The sequence below is a fragment of the Anolis carolinensis genome, chromosome 1 (genome assembly GCF_035594765.1).
Source record: "Anolis carolinensis isolate JA03-04 chromosome 1, rAnoCar3.1.pri, whole genome shotgun sequence".
In the NCBI taxonomy this organism is placed as follows: Eukaryota; Metazoa; Chordata; class Lepidosauria; order Squamata; family Dactyloidae; genus Anolis; species Anolis carolinensis.
In genome coordinates, this window is record NC_085841.1 from 225241254 (window position 1) to 225254459 (window position 13206).

Below are 13206 nucleotides of genomic sequence, written 5' to 3' on the forward strand. Positions count from 1 at the left end.
TCATCCATTTGTTTCATTACACTGTCTTCTCCACTCAGTGGTTGTTCATGTCATGACTTTCAAAGGCTCAATGGCTGCTATGTAGGCATGAAGCCACTATGTAAGTCTGTACAAGTTTTTACATTCACCTCTACAAACCTGGCAAGATTGCAATGCTAAACTATGGTTTAGAATTACATGCTGAGCCTGGGAATTGTGCTCTCCTTCCTTCCAAGATTACAAGGAAAAGTAAAGAGGGTTTTAACTTCATTTTCCATAGGCCTCGGTTTAGTGTTATGTCTACATTCTAAATTACAGTGAACTATGATGTATTAAAAAAGGAAGTCTTCATAAAACATGGATTTTCAATACCTATATTTCACTTGTTTCATGAATCACTGTTATGATTAGCCAATGCAATTGATGATAATCTCATGTACCTACTGATATCCACAAAGCTCTCTGGCACAGGTTACTTTTCAAGGAGCCACAAGACTACTTTTGCTACAATCCGAACCAACACAGCTAGGCCCCTGAAAACAGTCATAGCAGGCACAAGGCAGCAAGTTCTGGTTAATTTAGGACAGAAATAAAAGTGTTTAAACTCTTCCATTTGTCCACTTTAAGGGAGGAAAGCACACAGATCCAATCATGCAGATCATATGATTTATATGAGCTACATCTAAGATACTATATTGAAATAAGGCAACTTTAAGAAATGTTATTTTCACTAGTCATACTGAAGATTAGCCACAGTTGAAGGGTAATGCCATAAAACAAAACTGGAATCAATCTAAAATGGAAAGAGAACCTTTTGATCATGTTGGATTAAAACTGGGGAGTTGACATGCCCATTATTTAGCATTTCAATTAGGTCAATATTTAAGACAGGATTCTAACTATATTTGCCATAATCCTGTACCTTTTTTTTTTTTACTTAAGATAACTTTATGTATATTTAGCTAAGAAGCAGAAGCAATAAGAAACCCTGTTAGTGAACTGTGAAGATGCATTTAAGGAGACTGACAAGATGTGCATTGGGACTGATGAACATTGGTGCACAAGAGCGCCAACTCTGCTATATAATAACATATCAGCAGCTTTCTACTGGACATGGATATTACAAAATTGACCAATGCTAATTTCAACATACGAAGTCCACTTATGAAGGCATCACTCCCATACAGGATCCCTGCCCATATCCTACTGTTGCATATAATAATATTAAGCCCTCCCTATCATTAATTCAGCAAAAATCCCTCTTTTTACTCATAAACTACATTTTCTGGACTAGAATTATGCTGTCAGCATTATCTAAACTCATTTGTAGGCACATACAGATATGCATTCATTTTACAACTTCCTGGTTCAGTTCAATATGATTTTCAGTACGCTGTGTTGCATGGCAGTACATAATTAATGTGTAAAAATCTGCTTTATTTGTCTTTTACCTTTTACCTTAAAAAGGTTTAGAAATCTTCAGATAAATACCCACAATGTACCTAGTTTATAGATAAAATACAGGCAGTCTCTAAGTTACTAACTAGTTCTGTAGGCTTGTTCTTAAGTCAAATTTGTTTGTTATCTGAAACAGATACATTTTAAAGATGCATTTAAATATATAGAGAGATAGATAAAAGCTTTAGATAGCATAGGGAAGGGTGTTTGTTTATCTGTGCCCCTGTTCAGAAGATTTCATTTCACTTTCTGCCACTGTGATAATTGGATTTTGAAAAATTTGGCTTGTTGTGGAAACAAGGATTGGTGAGAAAGCTTCAATGGAGACAGCTTTTCCTTTGATAACTCTTCCAGGAGTGAATTTCTCTTCCGAGAGGTTGATTTCTCCCACTTCCTGTTGTCTTACCCCTGTTCTTAACTATGAGTTGTTTGTAAGTGGGATGTTTGTAACTCGGGGACTAACTGTAATTGCAATTTTACAGAAGAAGAAGAAGAAGAAGAAGAAGAAGAAGAAGAAGAAGAAGAAGAAGAAGAAGAAGAAGAAGAAGAAGAAGAAGAAGAAGAAGAAGAAGAATATGATAATAATAACTTTATTTCTGTCCCGCCGCCATCTCCCAGAAGGGACTCAGGGCAACGTACAGAAAGCACATAATAGTGCCATAAACACACAACGTTACCAACAACTATGTAAGTAGTTGAATACAATAGTCATATACAATTATAGTTGCATATATCAATAAATTAAGTATTTAATTAATAAAAAACACATAGTTACAACCACATACCACACTTCTGCAATGCACAGCCTTGTGACTCAAAGAAAATCCTGTAACACGGGCATAGAGAAGAGCTTGATCTCTAGCTATTGCTGGATTAAGATTTCCATCATCCCTTAACATTAGATGTGGTGGTTTGGAGTGCTAAAATTTGCCGCCTGATGATAGATAGAGGGCCACAATTTCCCCACCCCTGCTGTAGCATCCCCAATTCACATAAAAAACAGTGTGATTTGTGGACTGCTGGTTACATGACGATTCCATTGATTACCCTGTTTTAAAATTGATGCAACAATCCTCTTTGGTTTTAGTTATGTGGAACAAAGGAAAACTTTAAGTTTTATCCAATGATGTGTGTATTAGCTTGACTCATGGACAATCCTTTCTGAGTTCTTCCTAATTCATCTCATATTGTTCCTGGCCGCATCCGTCTAAATTTAGCTTTTTAGAGATCATGAGATTGGGGAGAAGAGTTCCATTACAGCAGTGGTTCCCAACCCTTTTTTTGACCAGGAACCACTTTGACCAAGGACCACTCTCCAACATTAGTACCAAAAGGGTTACCAATCGGTTTTTGGTCAACTTTAGATTCAGTTTGATTATTTGGGGTGCTGATTCAGATAACTGCAGTGGATAGACCACATCAGCTCTAGCTTCTGATACAGAACATATGCCATCCAGTAGTCACTATCTGCTCGCCCACAGAAAACCATATTTAATAATCTAGAGCTGATTTTGCCTGCATGTTTCGCGAGCCTTATTTTAGGTCTCACGGCTCAAAGGCTGGGAACCACTGCATTAGAGAAAGGACCTCTTTGCAGGGCAAGTGGTATCTAATGCCTGGTGCAGTAGTAGGCATAGTGCCGCCCCTGAGAATCATGCCGCCCCTGAGAATAGTTTTTGTGGCCCTCAAAGGGTCCAAAAATTGCCAAAATATTTTTATTCCAAAATGACCCAAATTATAAATAGAATGGGAGGCATTTTGATTATTAGGAGTCCCCCTGATGGGTCAAAACAAATGTTTGCAAGTATTATCAAAAATCAACTTATCTCTCAAAATGTCCTTGAGGGACCCAGAAGGGCCAAAAACATGGACAACAGGTTTCCATGTCTCTTACAGGATAAATGTTTTGTTTTGGATTTTTGCAAGAGCAGATTCATTGGGGGCCCCCAAGGTCTTCCGGGGGACCCTGTACAATTGCCATAGATCATATCCCGGTTTTCACAAATCATTTCTCAAAAATAAAATTTAAAAACTTGATTCATAACAAACCTACTCTACTCACCGAATGAGCTCCTACTTCAGCTATAGTGCCCCAAAGACTTTACTTTTAAACATTAACAATGTGTTACTATTGGCACAGAAATACATTCTCAAGCAATGTCTAGAAGGCAAAATAAGTAAAATAATACCACGGTATCTATGTAATGTGAATGGGCTTCAGTTCTACCATAAGTTCACTGCATCCTTTCGTTCAGCATACACTCAGTAGCAGCAGAGATTGTCCCCCAATTATACCACAATGTCTCATAAAAATGGATTTTATAAATGTATTGTTCTAGGAAAATACAACCAAGTATAGATAGCATGAACATAATACTACAAAAATCTAGCTGAAGTCGAGCAGTTTTACAACAAAAATGTTTTTCAAAAGAAGTGTTTTAGGTTGCAACCCAACCCATATTTGGCTGGGAATGATATCTGAGGAACTCAATGGTAATCACTTCCAAGCAGATATACTCTGGACTAAGAAGACACTTAAGAAACACTCTTGTTGAGACAGAATTCTAAATCTACATCAGTGGTTTGCAACCTGTGGGTCCCCAGATGTTTTGGCCTCCAACTCCCAGAAATCCCAGCCAGTTTACCAGCTGTTGAAGGCCAAAACATCTGGGGATCCACAGGTTGCGAACCACTGGCCTACATCAAGTAATTCTTTGTGTCTTCGCATACATGTAAACAAATAATATGCCTGCTTTGGACTATATTAATTCTGTTCAGGACATCTGGAAATGGTCGCCAAATCCTAAAGGTTAATCCCAATTAGAGCAGTTCCAATTAGTCATTTGTATCATTTTGATGCAACACATTGTTAAACTACATTCATTTTATGGGAGACTTCTAATTCAGGCAATAGGGTTCATGCCTTGGGAACTTTCTAGTGTTCCTAATAACTTTTTTTCCCTTGGGAACTAGCACAACTCGCTATATTTTAAGCCCCCCCCCCCCCAATAGATGTACAGACAGTCACCAAAAGAAACATTAAGCAATCCCCAAGAGTCTGTGAATTGAATAATTTAAGATACCTAATCTCAAAGGTGGGGGAAAGGTAGACCAGACCCCCTCATAGATTGCTGAATGACTTTAAGCAGATCAAAGGTTTGTAACTGCCAAGTGCATTAAAACTACAAAAAGGGAATATGGCCTATTGGCATTCCTATCTACTGTAACTTCAAGGTACGTACATATTTGTATACGTAGCACACATCCAATGAAATACAGAACATAATTGAGTCCACATCTGAAACTTCCATTTTGAATCTGCTTTTGCCCCCGTTTAGTTAGTTGAATTTAGGGTCCTTCCACACAGTTATAAAGCCCAGAAGATAGGCAGATAATCCACAACATCTGCTTTGAACTGGGTTATCTGAGTCCACACTATAATGCAGTTCAATGTGGATTTTATACAGCTGTGTGGAATGGGCCCAAGTAATATAACTAAATAGGTAGGTAAAGGGTTTCCCCTGACATTAAGTCTAGTCGTGTCTGATTCTGAGGGTTGGTGCTCATCTCCATTTCTAAGCCGAAGAGCTGGCATTGACTGTAGACACCTCCAAGGTCATGTGGCCGGCATGAGTACATGGTGCGCCGTCACCTTCCCGCTGGAGTGATACCTATTGGTCTACTCTCATTTGCATGTTTTTGAACTGCTAGGGTGGCAGAAGCGGGGGCTAACAGTGGGAGCTCACCCTGCTCCCCGGATTCAAACCGCAGCTCAGCAGTTTCAACTAAGTAGATGCTGCAAAAGTCTAAAGCAAGCATGGGCAAACTACTAGCTGTTAGAAATTGTGGGAATTGAAATCCAAAACATTTGGAGGGCTGAAGTTTGCCCATGCCTAGTCTAAAGTCTATGCACCATCCCTACACTGCTACATATCTATCATGGCCAGAATTCACAAATTCACTGAGCCAGACCACTTGGACTTTGTGCAAGACAAATGCCTATCCTCATCTTATCACCTAACTTTGATACATCACATGTGATTCCTCTTCATGGCGCAGCATGAGATGCCGTCAATAAGAGATGACATACAGAGCTTTTATCTGTTAATTCAGATCTAAATTGCTCATTTGAACATCTAAAATGCAAGATAGAGAGCTGGAGAGCCTTTTAGAAAAATGATTGAGGATATTTCCTGAACAAATCACTCTTTACTAGCTTTATGGAACCAAAACACATCAATATTTTTTGCCCATAAAAATAATTATTGCTGAAGCAGATCAGTCAATTTATAGCCATCTATAAATCACAATCTGAGTACAAGTTTATGACTTCATCTCACTTCTTCATTTCCCGTCTACCTTGGCAAAATATTTGATGTTATTTTCATCAAGAAATGAACAGACCAGTGTAAAAATGAACACATCCCTCTAGATTTTAATCCAAAGAAAATCCCAATCTATGTATTGAAACTTGGTCCTGAGCACATGTGTGTATGACAGTATTTATCTGTATTTATTTACCATACTTATACCCAGCCTTTCTCACCCTGGAGGGGACTCAAGGTAGCCTTACAACAGACAACATTTCGATGTCATACACATGTATATTAAAAATAATAGTTAAAGTTAAAACCCAAAAATTAAAACATAAATTATTATAACAATAATTTAAATCACACAATCCAAATCATAATCTAGGGCCATTCCATTTGTCAATCACTTTGATCCACAGTATTCCAATTGTCCTCTTTATTCAGGAGCTTAAGGCTACAATATTATGCACAGTTATGAGAATGGCCCATACCACCAAATACTCCGCATGTCTCAGAAGAAAAACATAAACAGAATATGATGCAAACTATGAACAAGCTCAGAGTCAAATATATATTTTTGGCATGATTTGTTTCATCCCCATCAGGAAATTCAAGGAACTGCAGTAACATCTAGTAGTGCCACACAATTGTGCAAATTGGATTTTACTTACTCTATATATTCATATATAAGTCAACCTCATATACAAGTCGAGAGTAGGTTTGGGGGCCAAAATAATGGATTTTGATATGACTTGTGGATAAGTCGAGGGTGATTCAGAGACAGAGCAAAGCACCATCTCAGGGGCCAGACGTCCATGGTTGCCGCCACCATCTTCCTGCCCAGGCATTCAAAAGGCCAGAAACGGCACCATGGCGGAGAGAGTAGAGGTGGTCGGTGCTTCTTTTAGCTTCTCCTGGGACAGACTGAGCCAGTGGTTCTCCACCTGTGGGTCCCCAGGTATTTTGGCCTACAACTCCCAGAAATCCCAGCCAGTTTACCAGCTGTTAGGATTTCTGGAAGTTGACGGCCAAAACATCTGGGGACCCACAGGTTGAGAACCACTGGACTAAACTCTTGCATTTTGCCACTCAGAGAAGATGGTATATAAGTACTCTCACTGACCTGTTGATAAGTCAACCCAGATTTTTTAAAGTTTATTATCTTACTGAAATTTCTAGACTTATACATGAGCATATAGCATACATAACCAATGCGTTAATATATTTACGAAGTCCAACAGCAATTTTTTTTTATGTTTATTCAGAAGCAAGCTGCAATGTGCTGTCGAAATTAGGTTGCTGTGTGTTTTCCAGGCTGTATGGCTATGTTCCAGAAGCATTCTCTCCTGACATTTCACCCGCATCTATGGCAGACATCCTCAGAGGCTGTGAGGTCTGTTGGAAACTAGGCAAGTGGGGTTTAAATATCTGTGGGAGGTCCAGGGAGAACTCTTGTCTGTTGGAGGTAAGTGTGAATATTGCAATTAATCACCTTGATTAGCACTGAAAAGCCTTGCAGCTTCAAGGCCGGGCTGATTCCTGCCTGTGAGAATCCTTTTTGGGAGGTGTTAGCTAGCCCTGATTGTTTCATGTCTGAAGCCATTGAAATCCGCAAGCATGTTGGCAATTTCAACAGAAAGGGGGAAACTATGAAAATGAACAAAATCTGGCTACCTGTATTTTTTTCAAAACAAACCCTCTAAAATCAGGACAGTAAATAAAGAACAACACTCTGAAAACAGAGGAATGCCCGACAAACAGTCTGGGTCAGCTGACACCTCCTAACAAAGGATTCCACCAGGCAGGAAGCAGCCAGGCTTTGAATCTGCAAAGCCATTCAATGCTAATCAAGGTGATTAATTGCAACATTCACACTTGCCTCAAATAGACAAGGGTTCTTTCTCCCACCCTGGCCATTCCACCAATATATAAACCCCACTTGCCTAGTTTCCAACAGACCTCATAACCTCTGTGGATGCCTGCCATAGATGTGGGCGAAAAGTCAGGAGAGAATGCTTCTGGAACATGCCCATACAGCCTGGAAAAACTCACAGTAACCTAAGCTGCAATGGCTTTCCCTTCCTGAAGAAAACATCATGGGCAATAAATCCACACCACACAATTGCCTTCATCTTTCCTTCAGTGATATATGCCGCACGGAACAATGCCTCTGCCTGTCTGCTTTGGATGCAAACCTGTTCTTCGGCAAAGAAGGGGAGCATCACGCCAAGCTCCCAGACTGAAATGTTTGGCATTCAAGCTGCGGGAAGCAACCTGTGGAATTCATACATACATACGGGATTTGAAAGCAGCCAATTTAGCTTGGCGTATGTACTCACTGAAAGTGCAGAAGGTGACCTGTTGAATCTGTAATGGCAAGAGAAGCCCATTTGCTATATGCATTGGATTCCTTGCCCTAACATGGACTTAAATCCACCATACATTCCTCCATTGTTGGGGTGGAATATGTTCACTGATTGAACTGGAACATTTCCATCACAGGGTGGCATCCAATATATCTGAGGGAGATGTGAATAAAATATAGTAAATGTGATTTCATGCAGCATAGGAAAGACCTCTATCGTATTATCTCTGAGCTAATGGGGCACTATCTAAGGCGACAACATATTTTGCAAAATAAAAAGTTTGAGAAGGGAAGGGTCTTGTAATGCCCAGATTAATAATAATAATAATAATTGGTCACTGTGAGTTTTCCTGGCTGTATGGGCATGTCCCAGCAGCATTCTCTTCTAATGTTTCGCCCACGTCTATGGGAGGCATCCTCAGAGATTGTGAGGTTTGTTGGAAAGCAAGTAAGTGAGGTTTATATATCTGTGGAAGGCCCAGGATGGGAGAAAGAACTCTTTTCTGTTGGATGTGTAGATGTTGCAATTAATCCCCTTGATTAGCATTGAAAAGCTTTGCAGCTTCAAAGCCTGGTTAATTTCGGGCTGGAGGAATCCTTTGTTGGGAGGTGTTAGCTGGCCCTGATTGTTTATCAACCCGTTCAATTATCAACCCTGTGTATCAACCCGTTCAATTGATATATGTAACTATAATTGTATATGACCATTGTATTCAACTAACTACTGAGAGTTTACCGGTCTGTATGGCCATGTTCCAGAAACATTATCTCCTGACATTTTGCCCACATCTATGGCAGGCATCCTCAGAGGTTGTGAGGTATATTGGAAACTAGGCAAGTGGGGTTTATATAGCTGTGGAAAGTCCAGGGTGGGAGAAAGAACTCTTGTCTGTTTGAGGCAAGTGTGAATGTTTCACACTTGATTAGCATTCAATGGTCTAGCTGATTCCTGCCTGCGGGAATCCTTTGTTGGGAGGTGTTAGCTGGCCCTGATTGTATCCTGTCTGGAATTCCTTTGTTTTCAGAGTGTTGTTCTTTATTTACTATCCTGATTTTAGAGTTTTTTTAAAATCCTGGTAGCCAGATTGTGTTCATGTACATGGTTTCCTCCTTTCTATTGAAATGTTCCACATGCTTGTGGATTTCGATGGCTTCTCTGTGTAGTCTGACACAACACAATAATAATAATAATAATAATAATAATAATAATAATAATAATAATAATAATAATGGCAGCCAGATTTTGTTCATTTTCATAGTTTCCTCCTTTCTGTTGAAACTGTCCACATGGTTCTTATGGATTTCAGTGGCTTCTCTGTGTAGTCTGACACAACACAACACAACAACAATAATAATAATAATAATAATGGGAGCCAGATTGTGTTCATGTTCATGATTTCCTCCTTTCTGTTGAAATTGTCCACATGCTTCTTGTGGATTTCAGTGGCTTCTCTGTGTAGTCTGACACAACACAATAATAATAATAATAATAATAATAATAATAATAATAATAATGGGAACCAGATTGTGTTCATGTTCATGGTTTCCTCCTTTCTGTTGAAACTGTCCACATGCTTCTTGTGGATTTCAGTGGCTTCTCTGTGTAGTCTGACACAACACAATAATAATAATAATAATAATAATAATAATGGGAACCAGATTGTGTTCATGTTCATGGTTTCCTCCTTTCTGTTGAAATTGTCCACATGCTTCTTGTGGATTTCAGTGGCTTCTCTGTGTAGTCTGACACAACACAATAATAATAATAATAATAATAATAATAATAATAATAATAATAATGGGAGCTAGATTTTGTTCATTTTCATGGTTTCCTCCTTTCTGTTGAAATTGTCCACATGCTTCTTGTGGATTTCAGTGCCTTCTCTGTGTAGTCTGACACAACACAATAACAATAATAATTCAGAGGGATGGTTTTCTAGGAGGCGAGCTCTGCTGCCCGCCCTCCTCCAAACTTCCCTTTTGCCTCTTGAGTTGCCTGCCTCCCTCTCATACAATCCTGACTTGGAAAAGACCTCAATGGCCATCCAGTCCAAACCCTTGCCCCCAAGAAGCAGGAAAATCTCATCCAAAGCACGCCCGACAGGTGGCCATCCAACCTCTGCTTAAAGGCAGAAGGAGCCTCCACTGAAGACACGCGATTGCAACGCGAGGCAGAAACCAAACCAGGGCAAAGGAAGACTAGAAGAAGGAGAGGGCAAAAGGAACAGGTACTTCCCGATATCTGGAACAAGCCAAGCCTCCCAAAATAAATCCATCTGTTGCTGCAGAGCCTGAGCGCTCCGCAAAAGCCCCCTCCTCCTCCTCCGCGCCAACTCACCGCTTCGATGGGCAGCCTTCGCCTCCTTCCCTTCCCTCTTCCTCCTCCTCCTCCTCCCGCTGCTGCTGCTGCCCTCGCTCCGGCCAGGCGCCCCATCCCACGAGCGCCCAATGCAGCGGCGTCCAGACTGCAGTCCTGCGATGGAGCGCTCGGCCCCCGCCGACACGCCCCGCAGCCAATCAGGGCGCCGGAGGCCACGCTAAATTCAGGAACGGCCTCGCCATTGGCTGGCCCATTACAAGAAGGGGAGGGGGGCCTGCCTCCCCATCTGGGCCAAAAAGGAGGCGGGACCCGGCTTCCCCACGCCAGGGAGGGGGAGCCTGCCCACAGGCACGCCCCTCCGCCCCCCAAGCAAGGCACCCAGCACCTTGTACGCTCTTCAGGGGTGCTTGTCTGTGGGTGTTTCTATGTATGCGTATGTATATGTATATGTGTGTGTGTGTGTATGGGGATACCAAGTCACCTTGTCTGTCTCCTGAGAAATCTGTATAAAGACCAAGTAGCCACCGTAAGAACAGATCACGGAACAACAGACTGGTTCAAGATTGGGAAAGGAGTGTGGCAAGGCTGCATACTTTCACTCTCCCTATTCAACTCCTACGCAGAACACATCATGCGACATGGGGCTTGAGGAATCCAAGGCCGGAGTTAAAATTCCTGGAAGAAACATTAACAACCTTAGGTATGCAGATGATACCACTCTGATGGCCGATAGCGAGGAGGAGCTGAGGAGCCTTATCACCAAGGTGAAAGAAGAAAGTGCAAAAGCTGGGTTGCAGTTAAACGTCAAGAAAACCAAGATCATGGCAACTATACCTATTGATAACTGGAAAATAGAGGGAGAAAACATGGAGGCTGTGACAGACTTTATATTTCTAGGCACGAAGATCACTGCAGATGCAGACTGCAGCCAGGAAATCAGAAGACATTTACTTCTTGGGAGGAGAGCAATGGCCAACCTTGACAAAATAGTGAAGAGCAGAGACATCACACTGGCAACGAAGGTCCGCATAGTCAAAGCAGTGGTATTCCCCATAGTAACCTATGGATGCGAGAGCTGGACCATAAGGAAGGCTGAGCGAAGGAAGATAGACGCTTTTGAACTCTGGTGCTGGAGGAAAATCCTGAGAGTGCCTTGGACTGCAAGAAGATCCAACCAGTCCATCCTCCAGGAAATAATGCCCGGCTGCTCACTGGAGGGAAGTATATTAGAGGCAAAGCTGAAGTATTTTAGCCACATCATGAGGAGACAGGAAAGCTTGGAAAAGATCACAATGCTGGGGGAAATGGAAGGAAAAAGGACGAGAAGGGCAAGATGGATGGACGGTATCCTTGAAGTGACTGGGTTGACCTTGAAGGAACTGGGGGGCGGTGACGGCTGACAGGGAGCTCTGGCGTGGACTCGTCCATGAGGTCACGAAGAGTCGGAGACGACTAAACGACTGAGCAACAGCAGCATACATGCACACACACACACACGTTATATATTAGCTTGGGGACCAGGCAGTGCCCGGTCATTTGAGAAAGGCACTGTTTGTCTTTGAATGTTAGGTATTCTCAGTTTGGAGTGGGTGATCTACAATTCCCAGAATCGTGGGTTAATCTTCCCCAAACCTGCCAGTATTCAAAGTTGGCAATTTTGGTTCTGTGTACCAAGTGTGGTCCAGATCTATCATTGGCTGGGTTCAGTGTTCTTTGGATGTGGGTGAACTACAACTCCCAGATTCAAGGCCCATTACCACAAACCCCTGCAGTATGTTCAGTTGGTCATTAGGCTTCTCTGTGCGAAGTTTGGTCTCGGTCCATTGTCAGTGAGGATTACTGTTTCTCTGGATGCAGGTGAACTATAACTCCCTTTCCCCCAAACTTGTCCAATATGTTCTGTCGGTTATGGGGGCTCTGTGTGCCAAGTTTGGTCCTCATCCATCATCGGTGGGGTTCGAAGTGCTCATTGTAGGTGAACTATAAATCCCAATACCTACTACTCCCAAATGTCCAGGCCAATTCCCTTCCAAACCCTGCTTCTGCTCAGTCGCATAGTCGTTTCCAACTCTTCATGACCTCCAAACCCACCAGTATTCAAATCTGGACATATCAGGTATGCATGGCAAGTTTGGTCCAGACCCATCATTGTTTGGGTTCATAGCGTTCTGGGTGTAGGTGAACTGTGAAGACAGTGTGTTGACTGGCCATGCACCAACCTCCACACATTAAAAAAAAACCATGCACAGGCATCTTCCAAGAAATGGAGGACCATCATCCTCGAACTACAAGGGTCGCCTAAGGAAGGAACTACAGCTCCTCTAAATTTTCCAGTAGGAGTCACAGTGCTCTGACTTGATGCAGGGTGAACTACAACTTCCATCATGTGGAGTCAATTGCCAAAACTCCTCCAGTATGTTTAGTTGCTACACAGTTCTGCTCTGTTTGTTCTGCAGACAGATTTGAAGGGGAAGGGCAGTAGGCGGAGTCACGCAAATTCCACACCAATGGAGAACCCTGGGATGCCTGCCTGTGGTGGAGGAAAATGCTAAATCTAGGATGAAATGGTCCTCAAATGAAAGCATTCCTTGGGTGGTGGGTCGTAGTGTTTGGGAAGGACATTGGCAGGGGTTGGGCTACATGTTCATGGAGCTCGCTGTAACCGCAATGTCAGTGGAACTGTAGCCTGTTTGTGAAGGCTGGAGGCTGTTTGTGTGAGGTTTGTACTGTCTGTATGGGTTTTCACTTTTATTATGGATGGATGGATGGAT

The 13206-nt window shown here is 41.9% G+C and overlaps 1 protein-coding gene across 1 annotated transcript in view; it reads right to left on the minus strand.

Moving 5' to 3' along the window:
• Positions 1 to 10612, minus strand: part of lypd6 (LY6/PLAUR domain containing 6) — a 95182-nt gene extending 84570 nt beyond the window's left edge. The window contains exon 1 of the mRNA XM_008117837.3: positions 10454 to 10612. The gene's annotated coding sequence lies outside the window, so the exon portion shown is untranslated. The remainder of the gene's footprint in view (positions 1 to 10453) is intronic.
• Positions 10613 to 13206: the final 2594 nt, after the last annotated feature.